The sequence below is a fragment of the Armigeres subalbatus genome, chromosome 1 (genome assembly GCF_024139115.2).
Source record: "Armigeres subalbatus isolate Guangzhou_Male chromosome 1, GZ_Asu_2, whole genome shotgun sequence".
In the NCBI taxonomy this organism is placed as follows: domain Eukaryota; kingdom Metazoa; phylum Arthropoda; class Insecta; order Diptera; family Culicidae; genus Armigeres; species Armigeres subalbatus.
The window spans coordinates 44138870-44161797 of record NC_085139.1 but is presented as its reverse complement, the minus strand read 5'-3'; the positions used below and the strand labels follow the sequence as shown (position 1 = coordinate 44161797).

General features: G+C 42.5%; 1 protein-coding gene across 6 annotated transcripts in view; it reads left to right on the top strand.

The window, feature by feature from the left end:
• Positions 1-4951: 4951 nt before the first annotated feature.
• The window catches only part of LOC134224939 (alpha-1,6-mannosyl-glycoprotein 2-beta-N-acetylglucosaminyltransferase), a 306618-nt gene continuing 288641 nt past the window's right edge, over positions 4952-22928 (top strand). Inside the window, exons 1-2 of one of the 6 annotated variants that reach the window (XM_062704620.1) lie at positions 4952-5235; positions 19083-19850. The gene's annotated coding sequence lies outside the window, so the exon portion shown is untranslated. Of the gene's footprint in view, positions 5251-18859; positions 19851-22928 lie in introns of those variants that run through there. The other 5 variants (XM_062704630.1, XM_062704601.1, XM_062704591.1 and 2 more) reach the window with 5 other exon arrangements.

Below are 22928 nucleotides of genomic sequence, written 5' to 3'. Positions count from 1 at the left end.
AAAAGGTAGCTAAAGCCGGAAGAGTACGGTGGTAAAGATGTTGTTCGCTTCTGATCCGGCAGGTACGAGACGGTATAGAGCGTAGCGAGCGAGGTGGGCTGACCAGGTACAGAACGACTTGGCGAGCGTGGGGCGCATCCGAGGATGGAGAGATGCGGTCTCGAACCGTGTATTTTGGCGTCAAATAGTTGATTCAGTGTTATCTGTTGTCAACGAAGTAATTAACCGCCACAGCAATGATGATTGCTGTAAAATGGGAGGAGATAGAAAACATAATTCGCGATGATCCTGAGATCATAGAAATAAGCCAGGCATTGAGATCAGATATGCTTGTCGATTTACCACTGCCGTACAAAATCATATCTTAGAATAGAATTGTAGTGCCCAATAATCTACGGGAGCGTATGCTCCAGCTAGCTCATGAAGGTCATCCGGCAATACGAATTATGGCAACACATCTTTGCAGAAATGTTTGGTGGCCTAAAATGGACCTTGAAGTTGAACAGCTTGCCGAGGGTGTACCTTGGTATCTGCACCTAATGCACCAGAATCTATGATGAGGAAGGATCTTCCAACACGGGTTTGGGAACAAATTGTGATTAATTTGCTCGGTCGATTAATAAATGGAGAAAATCTACCGGTCTCTATTGATTACTATTAAAGATTTCTTGAGGTAGTTGAAATGATCGACCATTTCTTCTCGGTATGGCTTACCAGAAATCCTTCGTGCTGACAATGGGTCACAACTTGTTTGTTTGAGATCCAGTTGTGAGGCCACCAGTTGAAAATTCGTATTTTGGTGCGTTCACTTATCTGCCTATTTTTCCAGATATTTCTTAAACTCGCAAAGGCAGTCCTTGCTTTCTTGATCCGTGCGCCTATGTCGATCTTGGTAACGCCGTCTGACGCCATTTGGCTACCAAGATATTGGAAGCTTTCAACATTCTCTACTGGTTGCCCGGCTACTGTGAAACTGGAAGGAGTCACCGTATTTACATCCAACGATTTGGTTTTGTTGACGTTGATGACTAATCCTGCCGAGGAGGAGCGCTCGGCAAGGTCGTTGAGCTTACTCTGCATATCAGAGCGCCGTTGCGCGAGGAGTGCAACATCATCAGCCAATTCGAAGTCGTTTAGGTGCTCCATGGTTATAGGCTGCCATAACAGCCCGCGGTTTGGTTCACAGTCAATCGCATCTACCAGAATCTCATCGATTACGATGAGGAACAGTAACGGTGATAGAATACATCCTTGCCTCACACCAGCTACGACCCGGATAGGGTCAGATAGGACCCCATTGTGCAGCACTCTACACGAAAAGGCCTTGTACTGTGCTTCGATGAGGCCGATGATTTTCTCAGGAACCCCCTTGCGTCTCAGGGCGCCCCACATATTCTCGTGATTGAGACGGTCGAAAGCTTTTTCGTAGTCAATGAATACCAAGTAAAGGGACTCTTGGAATTCGTTGACCTGCTCCAGAATGATGCGGAGCGTGACAATATGGTCCACACAGTATCTTCCGGCACGGAATCCGGCTTGCTGCCGCCGGAGAATCGCATCGATCTTCTCCTGAATCCGGGCTAGGATAATTTTGCACAGAACTTTGAGAACGGTACACAGCAACATAATGCCTCGCCAGTTATCGCATACAGGCAGGTCACCCTTTTTGGGCACCTTCACTAAGATACCTTGCATCCAATCGACCGGGAAAGTTGCGGTGTCCCAGATATTACAAAATAAACGATGCAGTAGTTGAGCGAATGTCATGGTGTCAGTTTTGAGCATCTCGGCTGATATGCGGTCGACCCCTGGGGCTTTATTCGATTTCATGCTTTGGATGGCTGTTCGAATCTCTAGCAGTGATGGAGCTTCGGTATTGACGCGTGTTATACGTCGGATCCTAGGCAGATCATGCCGAGGTGGGGATGGCCTGGCTGGCACTTGAAAAAGTTGTTTGAAGTGTTTCAGCGTTTCAGCTGGTCAGTTGGGTCGGTCAATAACTGATCATTCGCGTCTTTCACAGGCATCGTTGCATTCATCTTCGCCCCGCTTAAGCGTCGTGAGATATCGTAGAGGAGGCGAAAGTCCCCGGTTGCGGCGGCTATCTCTCCTTCGTCGGCCAGAGAGTCTGCCCACGCTCGCTTGTCCCGTCGACATGAGCGTTTTACTTCCTTCTCAAGAGCCGCGTATCGTTGACGAGCTAAGACTTTGGCTCGTCTGGTTTTCGATCGCTCTATCCCGGCTTTGCCTTCTCTTCGCTCCTCTATCTTCCTCCAGGTCTTATAGGTGATCCATTGTTTTCGTTCTTCAACGAAGGACCGTTTTACCGTGGCATCTTCCAGTCGGTGTGTGTTGAATCGTCGTCCAACTCTTTCCTCCTGCCGACGAATCCGCGCAATGCGCAGGCGTATTTCGCCGATGAGGAGGTGATGATCAGACGCGATATCGGCACTACGTTTATTCAGTAAATCAAGAAGGCTACGTTTCCATTTTTGGCTGATGCAGATGTGGTCGATTTGATTTTCTGTACAGCCCTCACGGGAGACCCACGTGACCTTGTGGACCGGTCGATGAGGGAAGAGCGATCCCCCGATCACCATGTCGTTATTACCACAAAATTCTACGAACAGCTCTCCGTTTTCGCTGATTTCTCCAAGACCATGCAGTCCCATAATGCACTCAAGGTTCGAGTTGTCGGATCCGATCTTCGTATTAAAATCGCCCAAACAGATCTTGATATCACCCTTCGGAATTCTATCTACGACGGCATTGAGTTGACTGTAGAAGTTCTCTTTGTCTTGCAGATCGGCAGCATCGGTTGGCGCATAACATTGGATTATAGTAAGGTTTCGGACCTGTGTTCTAAATCTGGCAACGATTATCCTTTCACTTATAGGTTCCCACTTCATAAGCGCAGAGTGTGCCTGAGCGCTTAGTAGGAAGACAACTCCGCGATGCCGGGGAGCGTGTTCACTTCGTAAGCCAGAGTATAGCAGAACTTGTCCCAACGGGCTTCACTCAGTCCCAAGATCTCAAGCTTCATGCGGCATGCCTCATTGGCAAGTTGTGCCAATTTACCCTGCTCGGCTAGGGTTAAAACGTTCCATGTTCCTATTCGTGTCCGTTGTTTCGCGCTAAGAGTCGTCGCCGTAAAATCAGCCCGTATTCTTTCATTATTGGATTCTCGTACAAATTGATGTTTCGGGAACAGTAGGTTGTTGACCCAAGGTTCCTTATTCACCGGGATGGGGATGCCATCTTAGGTATAGCTTCCGGGGAATAGCATTTCATACTCAGCCGCTGGATGTCAGAACAGACGCTGTTGGAGCCGCACCTCCTTGGTGGATAGACGCTCGATCAGTCGGATCAAATTTGTTTAAAGTCCCACCCAACACCAGGACTAGGCTAGTGCGCTTTGAGCGGCACACGGTCGCTTTGATAGGGCCTGCTTGGGGACACATGCAGCTTTTCATAGAAGTTCAACAGAGCCCACTGTCGAACCCCACCACATCCTAGGCAGACCCCACAGGACGCACCTTCTCACTCTAGCTGATGTCAGAAGGACAACAGTGCCCAGGTTGCACTACCAGCTAAGTACGCAACCCTTAGCTGGCGGTCAATTTTCATCGGAAGACCCGTGGAATCGTGAGTATTGGAACTTGTGAGGATCAGAGCTATGTTAGGCGCCCCTTCCCGGATGTCAACTCACCATTTCTCAGCCCACACGATATTCATGAGAATTCAAACCTCACGCAATAGTTAAAACAAAACATAGCTAGCTGATCTCATCTCAAAACTGTAGGAAATATCAATATATTATCAAAAATATGAGAGATGTCGGGGTGGCGGAATTAAATGCTGCTACGTCATTAATAGAGATTGTAACGAAACGCTGCGATGGGGGAGAGGGGCTTGAAAATGGGCAAACATGTGCTACGTTATTTATAGACGTACCCTCATGTTTTTGGTAATATTTATATTTTGCTGGACGTTCTTAAGGAACAATGTACCACACGACGGCTCATCTCATTCTGGTATATGGAGGCGCGTGGTACATCTTAGGTATATCACTAGGACATTTTGCCTCATCAAAACGTTAGATGTTTCATCCAAATGTGAAATATCTCGATTTTTCCTTTATTATTTAGACACCTTTTTTTTACATTATCTACATTCTACATATTTTAGAAATAGTTTTGTTACATCCATTTTAACCACGACAAATATGAGGCGTTGTGTTTCACAGCCCATAGGAAGGTTCGCATGAATAAATATGCTTTCAAAGTTCTAAGCTCGACTGAACTTCAAAAGTTAAAATCCAAAGTTTGATTAAATTATTGTTTCAGTACCATTAACTAAAACTATGTATTTTCTCAGTATCACGAACTGCAAGAAGCTGCCCATATTTTCTGTCTGTTCTCTCGCTACTCAACTTAGCGTAATTCAAAGGCGCAAATTGCACATGCAGTGCAAGTTGCGCTGTTCCTTCTCTCTCTACTACTCTCACGACAAGTTTTCATATTCTACATGTGCAGCAGACTGCATTCGACCCTTCCCATATCAGAGCGTTGCCATCCGTTACGAGAGATCATAACGTCGGGCGTCGATCGATGGGTGGCTTTGGCGGTGGGTGGAAAAATCTTCTACCCCAACACGGTTGCAAATTTCCTCAACCACGTGGGGTATGTGATGGTAAGTACGCTGTTCGTGAAAATTGGTTTCGTTGTATTGTTCGAAGGAAACATCGTGAAAGTATCCGGATGTAGTGGTGAAAAACATCGTGAACTACTAATACCAGCGTCGTCGTGACCACGATGACGATGACGGCAACAAACAACGACGTTCTACGCGTGGAAGATAAATTTCTGCGCATTGCGCGACGAATATAAATCACCCGAAATCAGTGGCTTGATAGTGCGGCTTCCCTGTTGTGGTGTATTATGACTGTTGCAGTTGCATCGCGTGAAGCAATCAGCTCTAAACAGTCATCCTATCCGAAAAAGTTACAGGCTGCAAGATAGTGTTTGCGATTCGGAAAGGAGACATCCTACGCATGAAAACAACGGAACAGTATTCGGAATCGGCTGAGACGTGAATACGAAGAAAATCGAGCTCGCGTTCGGAAAATGACTGTGTAGGGCTGTCAAACATTATCGACCGATAGTCTGGATAAAAGTGTTGTTATAATAAACTTAAAATCCAATTCTTCTAAAGTTCGTCAATCTATCAAGAATGGTATAACCATAAGGGGTAAGAATGTGAGCAAAGTGAAACAACAACGTTCAAAGCTGCCCGTCTAGTTGTTGGGCCTGTTTGCCTTGGAAGGCATTGTTAGTAGAAATGCAGTGACCTGCAATGGAAAAGAGTGATACACAACGGAGTATGGTGAAGCATTGATAATTATAGCTGTTTGGAAGGCCACACGGCTTATAGAACAGAATATGAAAGCATGATGTAATTCATTATCGAACCGGTCGATCGAACTATCTCGTGCGTTCGTGCATTTTCTTATGAAGTTCCACTCGCCCTAAGAATCATAATAATCTACAATTTAATCGAACGCTAGGTCAAGTTTGGTTTCTTATCTCCATCCATCCATGCATGAAGCGGAGAAAGCCACCATCAGTATGCTGTTCTACTGTATGCCGTGACGTTTTGGAACTGAATGAATGAAACCGCTAGAGCGCATGCTCGACCTCTCTGGTCCACTCCCTAACTCTCCAACTCCTCCGCTCAATTGCGATATTGGTAGCGGATTTATGGAAACTGCACATCAAAACAAGAGATATCGCTTCTCGAATCTAAACAGCAACCTACACAACTCGAAGATTAATGTTAGATCGCTCTATCGGACTCTTGGCTGATGCTTATCAACGGATTTCCAATGTTGAAGCTAAACGGTGTGTCTGTTCTGCTCGCCGCCAGCGTGTTCTGTAGCGATCCGATGTGCGGAAGGGGTAAGGTAGCCACAAAACGCATACACATATCTGGTTTGATGTTTCGCACGTGATGTCATCGTCGGCTGCGATATGCTTCACCCAACATTGCGGTGCGTTGAGGCGTTATTGTTGAACTTGGTGGTTCACCGTACGACAGTGATGGTGTTGCGCTGTAGGAAAACAAAACAAAAGCAGAATTATTATCGTCATAGTTTTTAGATGTTCTCTGCGAATTTGATTATTTTACAGTTCTATATTCTTGCAAACGTTTTCAATATTGAATGAATGTTTGCTGTTCATTTATACTGTTTGTAAAAAAATTTCACTTGTCATAAGACGAGTTTGTACCATCCCTTTTAATTCCACAACTTGATTCTACCTTGACTGATACGTATTTCGACCTCAACAGTACGAGGCACTGAAGACGACCTTACTGTTGAGGTCGTACTTGACTCGACTCGAAGACGACCATACAGTTGTGGTCGAAATACGTATCTGCAAAGATATAGAAATAATTGGTGGAATTAAATGGAGTTACTTAACTCGTCTTAGACGGTCGATTTTTTAAATTTTGCCTTTCTTATACACTAAGTGCGTGTAAATACTGTTAGATCCCTCTGGAATCGAAATTTTATAAGACGGTTCGCGACTTCGTCTCTTACTCAATGGCATGCGTTCAACTTAGTATTCTATTAGCATATTCTCGCTTATTAATTAAAAGCTTTTAGATGCACGCTATTGCATGAGTAGAGTATGAACCTTTCGTTGCAAGTACAATGGATACACTTTGCCGAGGGAATCGAGAATATTTTCCAACACTTTTGACGTAAACTACGTCTAAGAGAAAGGCTCGGATACAGGGTGCAAAATGAAAATTTCAAATTTAATAGCGACTTTATCTTTCAATCGATTTTCTAGATTTATATATCAAACGACTCGGAAACACTCCACCAATTTTCAAATTTTATTGGAACTTTTGATTATCAACGTTAAACCATTTTTTATTTTCATTTATTTAGTCTACATCTAAACAGATAACACTGAATTAACAATTTGACGCCACAGTACACGGTTCGAGGCCGCATCTCTCCATCCTCGGATACGCCTCACGCCAAGTCGTTTCGCACCTGGTCTGCCCATCTCGCTCGCTGCGCTCCATGCCGTCTCGTATTTGCCGGATCGGAAGCGAACACAATCTTTGCAGGGTTGCTGTCCGGCATTCTTGCAACATATCCTGCTCATCGTACCCTTCCGGCTTTAGCTACCTTCTGGATACTGGGTTCGCCGTAGAGCTGGGAGAGCTCGTGGCTCATTCTTCGTCGCCACACACCGTCTTCTTGCACACCGCCAAAGATGGTCCTAAGCACCCGTCTCTCGAATACTCCGAGTGCTTGCAAGTCCTCCTCGAGCATTGTCCATGTTTCATGTCCGTAGAGGACAACCGGTCTTATTAGCGTCTTGTACATGACACATTTGGTGCGGTGGCGAATCTTTTTTGACCGCAGTTTCTTCTGGAGCCCGTAGTAGGCCCGACTTCCACAGATGATGCGCCTTCGTATTTCACGACTAACATTGTTATCAGCCGTTAGCACAGATCCGAGGTAGACAAATTCCTCGACCACCTCGAAGGTATCCCCGTCTATCGTAACACTGCTTACCAGGCGGGCCCTGTCGCGCTCGGTTCCACCCACAAGCATGTACTTTGTCTTTGACGCATTCACCACCAGTCCAACTTTTGTTGCTTCACGTTTCAGGCGGGTGTACAGTTCTGCCACCTTTGCAAATGTTCGGCCGACAATGTCCATGTCATCCGCGAAACAAATAAATTGACTGGATCAGTTGAAAATCGTACCCCGGCTCTCCGCATGACACTTTCTAGCGCAATGTTGAACAACAGGCACGAAAGTCCATCACCTTGTCTTAGTCCCCGGCGCGATTCAAACGAACTGGAGTGTTCGCCCGAAATCACAATTTTATACAAAGGAATGTTGAATCGAAACGAATTTTCTTCAAAGTCTTTAACATATTCGTTCAGCAATGGCAAACAGTTCAATCGTAAAGATTCCGCCGATAAGAGACATTTTTTCTTCAATGTGCAAACATATCGCTTGGCGACGACAGTAGCAGAATAACAAGCGCTCGTCGGCCAGTGGTTACTGCAGCTTTTGCGTCCTCATGGTAATGGTTAAATAGATGCTGGGTCATTAGGCCGAATGGTCATTAGGCCGAATGGTCATTAGGCCGAACGGTCATTAGGCCGAATGGCCATTAGGCCGAATGAGAACTGGGGAGTGAGAAGTGAGTAGTGCGCAATGAAAAAGAAGTAGAAAGGAAGAAGGAAAAAGGAGGAAGAAGTAAGAAGGAAGAAGGAAGAAGGAAAACGGAAGAAGGAAGAAGAAAGAAGGAAGAATAAAAAGGAAGAAGATATAAGAAAGAAGAAAGAAGGAAGAAGAAAGAAGAAAGAAGGAAGAAGGAAGAAGGAAGAAGGAAGAAGGAAGAAGGAAGAAGGAAGAAGGAAGAAGGAAGAAGGAAGAAGGAAGAAGGAAGAAGGAAGAAGGAAGAAGGAAGAAGGAAGAAGGAAGAAGCAAGAAGGAAGAAGGAAGAAGGAAGCAGGAAGAAGGAAGAAGCAAGAAGGAAAAAGGAAGAAGGAAGAAGGAAGAAGGAAGAAAGAAAAGGGAAGAAGGAAGAAGAAAGAAAGAAGAATAAAGAAGGAAGAAGAAAGAAGAAAGAAGAAAGAAGGAAGAAGGAAGACGGAAGAAGAAAGAAGGAAGAAGGAAGAAGGAAGAAGGAAGAAGGAAGAAGGAAGAAGGAAGAAGGAAGAAGGAAGAAGGAAGAAGGAAGAAGGAATAAAGAAGAAGAAAGAAGGAAGAAGGAAGCAGGAAGAAGGAAGAAAGGAGAAGGAAGAGGAAAGAAGGAAGAAGGGAGAAGGAAGAGGAAAGAAGGAAGAAGGAATAAGGAAGAAGGAAAACGGAAGAAGGAAGAAGAAAGAAGGAAGAAGAAAGAAGAAAGAAGGAAGAGAGAAGAAGGAAGAAGGAAGAAGCCCGAGCAGCACACATGTTACACATAGATCACAGTAACTTGTATATGACTAGATTCAGTCACAATTAGGTTGCTGCAACCAGATTCACTTGACTTGTGCTGCTCGGGAGGAAGAAAGAAGAAGGAAGAAGGAAGAAGGAAGAAGGAAGAAGGAAGAATGAAGAAGGAAGAATGAAGAAGGAAGAATGAAGAAGGAAGAAGGTATAAGGAAGAAGGAAGAAGGAATACGGAAGAAGGAAGAAGGAAAAAGGAAGAAGGAAGAAGAAAGAAGGAAGAAGGAAAACGGAAGAAGGAAGAAGAAATAAGGAAGAAGAAAGAAGGAAGGAGAAAGAAGGAAGAAGAACGAAAAAAGAAGAAAGAAGGAAGAAAGAAGACGGAAGAAGAAAGAAGAAAGACGGAAGAAGGAAGAAAGAAGAAAGAAGAAGGAAGAAGAAAGAAGGGAGAAGGAAATGAAAGAAGGGAGAAGGGAGAAATGAAAAGGAACAGGGAAGAATGAAGAAGGAAGAAGGAAGATAGAAGATGGAAGAAGGAAGAGGGAAGAAGGAAGAAGGAAGAAGAAAGAAGGAAGAAGGAAGAAAGAAGGATGATGGAAGGAGGAAGAAGGAAGAAGAAACAAGGAAAAAGGAAGAAGGCAGAAGTAAGAAGAAAGAAGGAAGAAGAAGGAAGGCAGAAGGAAGAAGGAAGAAAGAAGGAAGAAGAAAGAAGAAAGAAGGATGATGAAAGGATGGAGAAGGAAGGAGAAACAAGGAAAAAGGAAGAAGGCAGAAGTAATAAGAAAAAAGATGGAAGGCAGAAGGAAGAAGGAAGAAAGGAAGACGAAAGAAGGAAGAAGGAAGAAAACGGAAAAAAGAAGAAATGATAAAAAAGAAGGAGGGAGAAAGAAGGTAGAAGGAATAGAGAAGAAGAAAGCAGGAAGAAGGAAGAAGGGAGAAGGAAGAGGAAAAAAGAAGATGGAAGAAGGAAAAAGGATGAAGGAAGAAGGAAGAAGAAAGAAGAAATAAGGAAGGAGGAAGAAAGAAGAAGGAAGAAAGAAAAAGGAAGATGCAACAAGGGAGAAGGAAGAAGGGGTGAGGGGAAGAAAGAACTTCTCATTTTTCACTTCTTGCTTCTTTTTGCTAATTCGGCCTAATGGCCATTCGGCCTAATGACCATTCGGCCTAATGTCCATTCGGCCTAATGACCTTCGGCCTAATGGCCTGACACCGGTTAAATATAGTCAAGAGTGTAATTTCATCAGGCAAAATGAAATCGGCAATAGAAATACCAAAAGTTGAGCTCATTTTGACGATTTTTCGATAAATGAATTAATTTTTGTTGTTATTTACTAAATTACGAAAATATATAAGTAACTTTTTTAAGTGCAAATTTCGTAAATTGTCGTATCCAACAAATTTCTTGTTTTAAATTTTGTTCGAAACCAGTGACATAAGAAATCAAAAAAGGTATCTTGTAATGTTCATGCATAATGGCACTGCATTTCTGTGAACATCGAATTATTTTAAGTGGTTTACGTCGGGCTGTCGTGTTATGTACACAACCCTTATGATTTTTTCATAGTGTTACATACTAATCGACTTAGCTTGACGAATTACGAAGAATTGGGTCGATTTGCCATTTCGTTTCGGGGTTATTTCCAAAATGCTATGTTTTTTCAAGTCGCCATTGGAAAAAGTTGACATTCTGCTTTTTCACAAAAATAAATCTAATATTGATAAACATATCAAACATTGTACCATTGTGATTGTAATATGGGAACATCGATATGAGAAAATGTAAAATAGCTTAGTTTAACTTGATTGCCTGTACACTTCGTAGTTGCCAATCGAGATTGGCCAAGAAACAACAAATACACAGCTTATCAATTACCTTGCCTTCTTGGGATAAGAGCACTATTCTAACTGTATATGGTTTGGAGCTTAAAGCCTGTCCACGTTAAATTTCGCGATTTTTAAACATTTTTACCAACCACTGAGGCGAACTATTTACATGACAGCTCAATCTCTTCGTTTAACCGCTGCTTTCAGCATGTTTTAGCTCTCGTCCAAATTGATGAAATGGCCACAACTGAATTGAACATTATCTAACTGTCCGAAATTTAACGTGGACAGGCTTTAGTTAATTCTAGACCAATAACGATGCCAACCACGTCCACACAGTCAATTTAAGATTAGGAGAGGAAAATTAGTTCGAAACTTATTGACACTGGCGGAGCAAAAGTGCTGGTAATGGTTGGGCCTCAGTAATTTTGGCTTAAATAATTCATTGATAATTTTGCATCAGCAGTAAGAACTTCAGTTGGAGGGGTTAGTCAGTTATGCGATTAAACCACACCCAACCGGCGGTTGTTAGATTTTCTAACAATTCTGTATAAGAATCTTCCAAAACCTGTATAAGAACTGGGCATATGCGAAATTGTAAGCTTCATATACAAAAAATGTAAGAAAAGCTTACAAAATTGTTAGATTCTTATACAATATTTGTATAAGAATCTAGCAATTTCGCATATGCCCAGTTTTATACAGGTTTTGGTAGATTCTTATACAGAACTGTTGAAAAATCTAACAACCGCCGGTTGGGTGTAGATTAAACGTTACCAGGCAATGACAACGTCAATTTTTTTAAATTTCAATTGTGCTCTATCATATTGAAATTATTTAGTAATTTATTGGAAAAGCCTCTAGAAATTCTTGGAATGGTATTACAATTCTTGAAAGTCTTGATAATATCTGAAGAAGGGTGATAATGGATGGACTGTAATCCCGATCGCCTGTAGTAAAATAAACTCCTGTTTTGACCCTGGAAATAAGGCTGCATGTCAATAAAAACCCCCAAAACATCAAGATTGCAGTCGATCCATCATCATACACCTTCGCATACCCTCATGAATTTTTTGAAAATTTCTTTCAAGAACTCCTTGGGAAACTTTTCCATAAATTTCTTGATGATATTTCAAAAAATCATCCAATATTTTTTGCAATCTTTCCGCAGGGATTCCTTAAGAATTTCCATAAGGAATTCCTCTGGAATTTCATGAACTCTTTTGGATTTTTTTTATTCAGAAATGAATAAGCCTTGGGCTGAAATTCTGTTCAAGAAAGAAAAAAAAAACTTTTAGAGAACCTTAGGAAATTCCTTAAATAATTTACCGTGATAAACTTATACTTAAGGCATAGAAAAGCTTTCAATTAATAACTGAGCAAATAGTAACAGCACACTTCAAAAGCAGGCCAAGTTTCAGTTGGAACGTACAGCCATTGAAGAAGAACCCGTTCGGCCAAACGGGATTCGACCAAATGGTTAATTCGGTCTAATGGTCTGACACCTTTTTTTAGTACTGCTACTGCCAAGATTTGAAAAATCATGCGTTTGCGGACTGTCGTACTGGAAGCTTTGTCAATTGTGCTTTAACGAGCATGGTAGGGGAAGGTGGGGATTCCCGGGGAGACTTGATCACTCCCTGTTTTATCGAGAACTAAAGTAGTTTTGTTCTAGCGTATTTTTTGGTATATATCCTCTAGAAAAATGACCTTTATGTGGTGAGTTATTTTTTGGATTGATAATGACAACCTTATTTATTCTGCAGGGCGGTTTGTATGTTTTGACCTTTCTAAAGATTTTTTTTATTGGCCACGCAAAAACACAACTCTTCATAACAATGACCAAATGTACTGATAAAAATGTCAACATTCCATCAAAGATTTAGGATATTTGGATTTGAAGTTATTGACTCAATATGGGGACACTTGATTTGTCACCCATACAAAAATTTGGCGAAAAAATTCAAAAAAATATAAATCTGTTCTCAGGCTTCTAGTTTTTTTTTATAGATTTGACAGATTTAATGAAAGGTAGACTGGATTTTTTTATTGTCTTTCAGCCCGGATCGTCTCCGTCCACAGGAAAAATTATTTATTTCGTAATTATCATATAAAGGGAATCATGTGTCGCTAAATTTTAAAATTGCATGTTCTGACGAACTCAATAACAAAAAATCGTTCATGTATACGCACAGGAATTTGATAATTCCACGTATTTTGAAGGAAAAATATATAAAAAAAAATCTGAGAGCACCTTTATAGTTTTATCAAAGCAAGTTCTTGGAGAGGGATCAATTTCCCCTTAATATTTTAAAAGTCGATTTTTGACAGCACTCCAAAAAATCGATTGCATATCAATAACAACAATAATTTAAGGACTGTCATATATCAGTAAAGTACTATATTTCTTAGAGAGACTGTATGGGAATCGCGTATGTTTATTTATTTTTGGCTGCGATACATCGGAAATCAGGAAAGGGGATCAACTCCCTGCTAATGCCTAACGTACTTATGCCTAACGTTGCGGACGCCGTATAGGCTATATGTTCGCTCAAAAAATGAACTTTTTATAGAAAGCCCAGAGACCCATAGTGTTATATACCGATCGACTCAGCTCGACAAATTGAGGTGATGTCTGTGTGTGTATGTCTGTGCCCAAAACCCGCCAAAAAAACTAACTAATTTTTAGGCACTTATCCCTAGTCGATTTGCTCGCAACAAGTTGTATTCGACGCAGAATCTTGTCCTATCGTTTCCTATTGGAAATTGGTCAGATCGGACTATGGGATCAGAAGTTATGGCCAAAATATTTTTTTTCATGCCAAAAACGGGTGCGTAAAAATTTAACACTCATTTTTTTTGGCATTTATCCTTAACCAATTTTTTCGCAACAGATTGCATTCGTCACGGAATTCTTTCCCATTGTTTCCTAATGAAAATTTGCCATATCGAACTATGGGCTCAAAAGTAATGGCCAAAATACTTTTTTTTATAACACATGAGAAAGGCTCAAGGTTTAATCTGGGTTTTAACATTCGAATTGTTTGAATTCAAGACAATATTCTTTAAAATTTTCACGAGATGGTGTAATTTTTGAAGAAACTTCCGGGGGGAATTTTTGGAGGTAGTTCTGGATGAATTCTTGCAGGAGCTTCTTATGGTATTGATGCAAAAATTTCCGAAAGAAATACTATAGGAAATACCAGAAAAATTCCATTGTATACTTGAGGCTATTTTGGATAATCTTTCGGCAACATTTTTGGAGAATCTTCCGAGGAACTTCCGGAGGAATCCCTAGAGGAGCTTCCACAGGAATTCCTGGAGAAACTTTCGGAGGAATTTCTGGAGGAACTTTCGGAGGAATTCCTGGAAAAACTGCTGGAGGAATTCGTGAAGGAACTACCGGAGGAGTTCTGGAGAATCTTCCGAAAGAATTTTTGGATGTACTTTCCCAGGAAATTTTGGGTGATCTTACGGAGGAGCTCCTAGAGGAAATTCCAAAGGAATTCCTGGAGGATTTTTCGGAGAAATTCCTGAAACTTGTAACTTACTGGGGCTCAGGGCCGTGCTACTCACAGCACTGGTGAGACCCCCTCCTACAAGCCTCAGGGTCGGCTCTACGCTGACATGTGACATTTCTGTGTCTGTTCTCAAACACCGGACGACGCCTCCCACTTCCTTACTTTTATCTCCTACCTTTCTCTTGCTTACTTCCTCACTTCTTCCTCACAACTTTTTTTAAGATACTTAAAAAACGTCGTCGCCATCGGGATTTTTAACCTGCGCACAACTCAAAGTTAAGTGCGTTATATTTAAATAATTTATATATAGAAGTCACATTATTTATAAGTAAGTGATAAAATTATATTTTCTATTTGCTGACTTATTGATCGTCTTCAAATGTCTTCAAATAAGTAGATAAGTCTTCAAATACTTCGAAAAGTCTTCAAAATGTCTTCACGAAATACATGTCTTCACAGAGATTCAAACTCTTCATATCTCCGGTTGCCGTTGAATCCACTTGTTTGCACTACCTTTGCTTTTCTTGGTAACTGTAGAAACTTCGGAAGGCTACCATCTCAGGGTTGTGTTACCTACATCACGTTGAAGAGGCTACCTTCTCGATGCAGTATGTGTGTACAGTTGTGCTTAGAATCCCTCGCTAACGCTTGGACAATGTCAAGCTGCCCTCAACATGGGGAACAGACCCTGCTATGAGCCGCTCTCAACATGGATAACAGAAACTCGATCAGATTTGCAGCTCCGGAGAGGAGCAAGACAACTTCCTCTATCTGTCAGCATAGGACCATAGCTTCCACCTAGATAAGTTACGCGATCTTCCCTAAGGTTGCGTGTACCCCGGCTGAACCACGGGGAGGTAAGGATAGGAGTTGCAGAAGACTGTGAAATGTGATCAATTTAATTTAATATTTATACGGAGATAGAGTCGGATACAGTGTAATCCGTTCAAATGTTCCTGTTCTACAAACAAAAAATCCTAATTAATCCATCTGGCGGTATTGGTGCCTTTCTCGTGTGTTAAAAAAAATAAGAAAGCAAAAAGCATGGTAAAGGGTAAAGTAGAAAACATCATTGATAGTAGGATAGCTCTAAATAATTTGCGATCATTTATACTCATTGCTGAGGATAAATGTCCAGCGCAACTAGTTCTAAGCAGATAATTATCAACAATATGACAGGATTTATTATCGAAATGCATTTTGCGAGCAAATCGGTCAGGATGTATGATGGCACACATACGCACATACAGACATTATCTCGATTTACCGAGCTGAGACGATTGATATACAATACTAAGGGTCTTTGGGCCTCTTTGGGGAACTTTACACAATTATAACATTTTTCAATTCTTAAATTTACTTTCACTTTGATAAACCTTTTTTTGTATCAATGTATTCCGTTTTCTACTTGAAAACTTCTCAGTGTTTTTCATCGGCTATCAACTTCCACTGAGTAATAGGGTAAAATGACTAATAGTGGACCCCCTGGTATTGACATTGACTTCTTCTGCTGATTTCACGAAGATTAGAGACTTCTGGATGTATTTTTCACTTCCTTTCGATAAAAGGCGCGGAACGCCACCAGTTCCAAGTGGTTGTTAGCTGGGAGCGGTCCTAGTTGTTGAGGAATTTACAGGAATTCGCCCTCATGAAACAACAGTGTCGAAATGTTCTTTGTAGTTTAGGTACAGTTTCAAACGTAATATCGCAAAAAAGCTCCTGTTGCAGTTTCATTGATTCATTTCATTCATTTCATTTATTTAGTTAACATCTAAACAGATAACACTGAATCAACAATTTGACGCCACAATACACGGTTCGAGGCCGCATCTCTCCATCCTCGGATACGCCCCACGCTCGCCAAGTCGTTCTGCACCTGGTCTGCCCATCTCGCTCGCTGCGCTCCACGCCGTCTCGTACCTGCCGGATCGGAAGCGAACACCATCTTTGCAGGGTTGCTGTCCGGCATTCTTGCAACATGTCCTGCCCATCGTACCCTTCCGGCTTTAGCTACCTTCTGGATACTGGGTTCGCCGTAGAGTTGGGCGAGCTCATGGTTCATTCTTCGCCGCCACACACCGTCTTCTTGCACACCGCCAAAGATGGTCCTAAGCACCCGTCTCTCGAATACTCCGAGTGCTTGCAAGTCCTCCTCGAGCATTGTCCATGCTTCATGTCCGTAGAGGACAACCGGTCTTATAAGCGTATTGTACATGACACATTTGGTGCGGTGGCGAATCTTTTTCGACCGCAGTTTCTTCTGGAGCCCGTAGTAGGCCCGACTTCCACTGATGATGCGCCTTCGTATTTCACGACTAACGTTGTTGTCAGCCGTTAGCAAGGATCCGAGGTAGACGAATTCCTAGACCACCTCGAAGGTATCCCCGTCTATCGTAACACTGCTTCCCAGGCGGGCCCTGTCGCGCTCGGTTCCGCCCACAAGCATGTACTTTGTCTTTGACGCATTCACCACCAGTCCAACTTTTGTTGCTTCACGTTTCAGGCGGGTGTACAGTTCTGCCACCTTTGCAAATGTTCGGCCGACAATGTCCATGTCATCCGCGAAGCAAATAAATTGACTGGATCTGTTGAAAATCGTACCCCGGCTGTTACACCCGGCTCTCCGCATGACACCTTCTAGCGCAATGTTGAACAACAGGCACGAAAGTCCATCACCTTGTCTTAGTCCCCGGCGCGATTCGAACGAACTGGAGTGTTCGCCCGAAATCTTCACACAGTTTTGCACACCATCCACCGTTGCTTTGATCAGTCTGGTAAGCTTCGCAGGGAAGCTGTTCTCGTCCATAATTTTCCATAGCTCTACGCGGTCTATACTGTCGTATGCCGCCTTGAAATCAACGAACAGATGGTGCGTTGGGACCTGGTATTCACGGCATTTTTGAAGGATTTGCCGTACAGTAAAGATCTGGTCCGTTGTCGAGCGGCCGTCAACGAAGCCGGCTTGATAACTTCCCACGAGCTCGTTCACTAATGGTGACAGACGACGGAAGATGATCTGGGATATCACTTTGTAGGCGGCATTAAGGATGGTGATCGCTCGAAAGTTCTCACACTCCAGTTTGTCGCCTTTCTTGTAGATGGGGCATATAACCCTTCCTTCCACTCCTCCGGTAGCTGTTCGGTTTCCCAGATTCTGACTATCAGTTTGTGCAGGCAAGTGGCCAGCTTTTCCGGGCCCATCTTGATGAGCTCAGCTCCGATATCATCCTTACCAGCTCCTTTATTAGTCTTTAGCTGTTGAATGGCATCCTTAACTTCCCTCAAGGTGGGGCTGGTTGGCTTCCATCGTCCGCTGAACTGACGTTGTCATCTCCTCCGCTGCCTTGACTTTCACTGCCTGTACTCTCAGCGCCATTCAGATGTTCCTCGTAGTGCTGCTTCCACCTTTCGATCACCACACGTTCGTCCGTCAAGATGCTCCCATCCTTATCACGGCACATTTCGGCTCGCGGCACGAAGCCTTTGCGGGATGCGTTGAGCTTCTGATAGAACCTGCGTGTATCTTGAGAACGGCACAGCTGTTCCATCTCCTCGCACTCCGCTTCTTCCAGGCGGCGTTTCTTCTCCTGAAAAAGGCGGGTCTGCTGTCTCCGCTTCCGTCTATAACGTTCCACGTTCTGCCGGGTACCTTGCTGCAGCGCGACCGCCCGCGCTGCGTCCTTCTCCTCCAGAATCTGTCTGCACTCTTCGTCGAACCAATCGTTCCGTCGACTTCGACCCATATACCCGACGTTGTTCTCCGCTGCGTCGTTAATGGCTGCTTTGACTGTATTCCAGCAGTCCTCAAGAGGGGCCCCATCGAGCTCACCCTCTTCCAGTTTCATTGATATTCTTTGATTTTAGTGATTTCCAAACTGTGTCGAAAATGGATCACCCAATGGAAATACATCGCTTCACCCTATCAGACACCAAATCTGCAGAAAGTGCATTCAACTGTATACACTTCCATACTCTTATGAGGAAGCATTCATGAATCATTCAAGTTCGAACGGCATGGGATAGCGGCAGGTCAAGCCAATCTGCACGGCTCTACCATGACCACACGAACGGGCGGCTCTCAACACCCTCTCCGGCCAGGCCCGCCATGCCGCCCGCGCCGCATGCGGCGTTTCACTTCGCGTGCTTATATTGCAAGCTTGAAGCGTACGATGTCCGCGTTCTCTCGCTCTCGATCTTATATCGTCAGCGTGGTGTAGTGTTGGAAGCCATCGTCGTTCAAGTGGACGTCGTCGTTATGTCTCCTCTCTTCTGCCTGCTACTGGCGGAATTACGTACATACCTTCGGATATATCTGGCAGCTGAGGCGTGAGGCGTTACATTTATATCCACTTCGCACTCCACATGCTGATATACCCATTCGATTTTACTGCGAGTTTTCCGCTCGTTTATGGCCGGCCGCGTGTGCATGGGGATTCCGCTCGCTACGCATCGCTTTCATAGTGTTTGTCCACGACCAGCGACGATGCGCGACGTTTGGCCGACAGCCCGCTAGACCGTCCTCATACAGGGTTAATGGTTCTTAGAGCACCGACGGGCTAGCTAGTATGAGTACGACTGCGAACTTACTTGGACGGACAGTGCGGACGTTTGAACTGTATCCGTCGCCGTGTGGATGGTCAATCGTGAGAAGTGCGAATTCTCTGAGTTATGTAGTGCTGAACCGTGGATTGAATTAAGGGGTAGCTTATTTTGTGCGGAAAGAAAACAGATGAGAAAGAGAGTGACGGAACATTTTTATTTTTAAGCAATTTTCAGGTGGTCGCATAAGGTGGAACGCAAAAACTAAGCGAAGTAATGCAAAAGTTTCGACAGGCAACCTCCTAAGTGACGGAATTGACCCATCGATGGTCGAAGAAGTGATGTGCGCGTGAAGAGAATTTCTAATGCGGCAGCGGTGTTTGTCGCAGAAAGATATGGATCTAGTACTAACCAAGGGGAATGTGCCATCCATTATTGTTGTGAATCACTTCGTTTATTGATCTGTTGTTTGGCTAAATTGGCCAGCCCGCCTAGGAGCGGTGGGCAAAGAGAGTCGAAAATTGCAGTGCTACTAAAGGCTAAACTAGTGTGTATAAAAATTGTCACAATTGGCGAGGTTACAAAGCACTCTTAATGTGTATCATCATCCGATTCGAAGGCAAAGTGTAGGAAAATTTCTTGAAACATCGCTGTGAGTGAGTGAACAACTGGGTGCGAATTAGCATAAAATTTACAGAGTTGCCGCAACGAAAAATCACAGAATAATAAGTGAATTGTACACCTAGCGTTGGGTTGGACTATATCTATGGTGTTGTTTATGTTTGCAAATCTACCAAATAGTCACCAGTAGCGCGACGCATACAGCGGTGTTGCTGATGTTGTGTAAGAGTGTTGCGAACCGTGTTTATGCTTTTATCGCTGCTTTAATGCTATCACAAACAAGACCATCGACGAAGAAGCTGTGCGCCGATGACTGCGACGGTGGTGACTACGAACGAGCGATCGATATCAATTAAATGGCCGGTTGAATCAAGGTTAGTGTTTGTTATAGTCGTAGTCGTATAACACGATGTGTTCATTTGTTCCGCTAGTCGTATCCTAATATGTGAGACACTCTGTTTGTTTATTTCGTTTCGGTGCCGGTTTGCTAAATTTAGTTCGTTTCATATTCTGTATGTGAGCTTCAGTATTGATTTTAATTTCGTCTTTGAATCTTGATTTATGCTGCTCAAGCCCTTTCACAGCGAATGACCTCAAATACAGGTTTCCCATATTAACATTGAAATAGGGTAATGCGATATCTCTTCGCAAAAGTATTAAATGTGGTTTATTTATTTTGTTTGCGCTATATGTTAGAGATCCAAAGGGCCGCTTTGAAGGATCTCCATCCTCCGCGATTACATGCTGTCATGTGAGATTTTGATGCGCATTTCACGCCGCAATGAGCAATCAAAGGTAATTTCCCATTTTCCGGATATTTACCACCCGGATTGGAAATTGATTACTGCTAATTATTACTACTACTACTAATTATTATATGGAAACCTCGATTTGTGCAATTGCACAATATGTGAAGGTTTAACAAATGTACTGGGGTGAATTTTTTTTCGGAGATTCCTTTGAAAATTTCTTCAGAAATTCCTTTAGGAATTCTTCCCTTTAGTAAAACCATATAAAATACCTGACTTCTACCCGAACTTTTGTTGGAAGAATTCTTCCTGAAATTTACTGTACTAAAAATGGAATTGTTTCTGATAGGATTCCTAATGTAATTTTGAAGAAGTACTTGAAGGGCTTTACGAAGGAATTCCTGAAGTAATATTGGAAAGAACTTATGAAGGCATTTCCAACAAAATTCTTGAAGGAATTTTCAACGGAATACTCAAAGATTCGTCAAAGGGATTTCCGAAGAAATTTCAAAAGGAATTCTTGAAGATATTCCTAAAGGAATTTCAAAATTGTTTCCCAAAGAAATTGGAAGAATTATTGAAGGAATTTCAGAAGTATTTTTCGATTGTGTCCGAAAAAAAAGTTAAAAGAATTCCAATTTTAGAATTTTTGAACAATTTTTTTTCCGTTGACCTTTTTAAAGGATTTTGCAATCTGACGTCAATTTTTCTTGAGAAGTCATCCCTACATGAATGCTCATGACAATTTACTAAATCTACCCAAATTTAAATTATTTTTCAAAGTATACGTTGTATCGGGGAAGAATGTACGCTATCACGAGAGACGTTATATCGAGTGTACGTTATTTCGGGGATACGTTATGTCGAAGATTACCTGTAATACACTGAATCGCTGTATACATACTAAAGTGGAGCCATATATGTACTAAAAACGGCTTTCTTGAGTTTTTGTAAGAATTGTTACGATCCTGTAAACCAGGGCTGCCCAACGTATGGCCCGCGGGCTGGATGCGGCCCTTGGCTAAATTTTTAAGGCCCGCGGCGCGTAAAAATTAAATTCTTCTAATCCGGATCCGGCCGCAACTTTTATTAATACAAATTATTGTTGGAAGAGTGGTTTACCGAAGCAACAAACTTTCTCCATTCGGGCAAGCACGAAGTCGAAGATTGTAGTACGGGGCAGTTTTGCTGTTAGTGAGTGTTGTAACTTCGAGTCCACCCATCAAAGAAATCGTTTCAAAACTGACTTCTTGATTTTATGAAACGGATGAAATCATTCCAGGATGGATGACTTGTCAAGCATTGCATATCTACAATTGTTGATTGACATCGTATGCACTAACAAAAAGCCTCCTTTAGTAACATTAGTTTGTCGCAGTAAAAGTTCTCTCAGAAGATTTGAAAACTACACTACCAGAAAAAGCCTCCTGCTTCAGATTCTACTCTCTCGCAATCGATGAAAAGATTGATGTGAGAAACATGGCACATAATTGTCTTTATCTTCAAAACACAGATGAATCGACAGCTTTGATCCCAATGAATGCAATGCCTTCCAGAAAAGACCTGAGGGTAACTAACCCGAAAGAGCTTAGTCTCCCTTAGTTAATGAGCAAGAACGATCAATAATCTTAATGTATTGACGCTCATCATTAAAACAATTAAATAACTTTGTCATCGCGGAGGATTTCAATCACCACCATTTTTCACAACCGTTTACTGTTGTGAATAATGTAATTGAAACGATTCAAATGAATTTATTGACCTCCAATGCAACGACTAGCTCAAATCTGAATTTCAGATAGAATCATCTTTCATAAGATATATTCGCTCTTCGGAAGCACATATCTGTGTGAACAGCTCTTTTCAAGAATGAAAGCCGTAAAGACAAATTTCGATCACGGACACGGAGCTTGACAGAACCACATTGCTCGTTGTGCACCTCGCCTCTTATAGCACCCGTCAGATCGCTATCCGAGAACCAGGTTTACTGACGTGCCCGAGCTACGTGCCCAGCCCATCGCAGTCGTCCTGCTTTTGCGTAGCGAACGATGGATGTTTCGATGACAACTCCAAAGAGAACCGACCTCAATCCCGGAAAGAATTCCGGAAGAAATTCTGTTCGATTTACAAAAGAAATTCTGTCCGATTTCCTAAGGAAATCTTTCGAAATTCCGAAGGGAATTTTGTTCGAATTCTGAAAAAAAAATCCCGAACTCCAAAAGAAAATAATGATCGAACTTAAAAAAAAAATTCTGGCTGATTTCCGGAAGGAATTCTGTCCGCTTACCGAAAGAAAAATCTGACCGAATTCTGAATTGCGAAAGGAATTTTGTCAGAATTCCGGATGAGATTCTGACCGATTTCTGGAAAGAATTCTGTTGGAATTCCGAAAGTAATTCTGTCCGCATTTAAAAAACTTCCGTACCAATCCCAATTCTGTTCGAATTCCGAAAGGAATTCTTCACGAATCCGACCTAATTCCGAAAAAAAAAATTTCGAGCCCCGAAAAAAAATTATCTTCGAGTGGCGAGAGAAAATCTGTCCGAATCCTGGAAGAAATTCTGTCTGAATTGCGAAAGGAATTTTGTCAGAATTCCGGATGAGATTCTGACCGATTTCTGGAAGGAATTCTGTTGGAATTCCGAAAGTAATTTCAAAAAAAGTAATTTCCGAAAGTAATTTTAAAGCATTTCAAAAAACTTC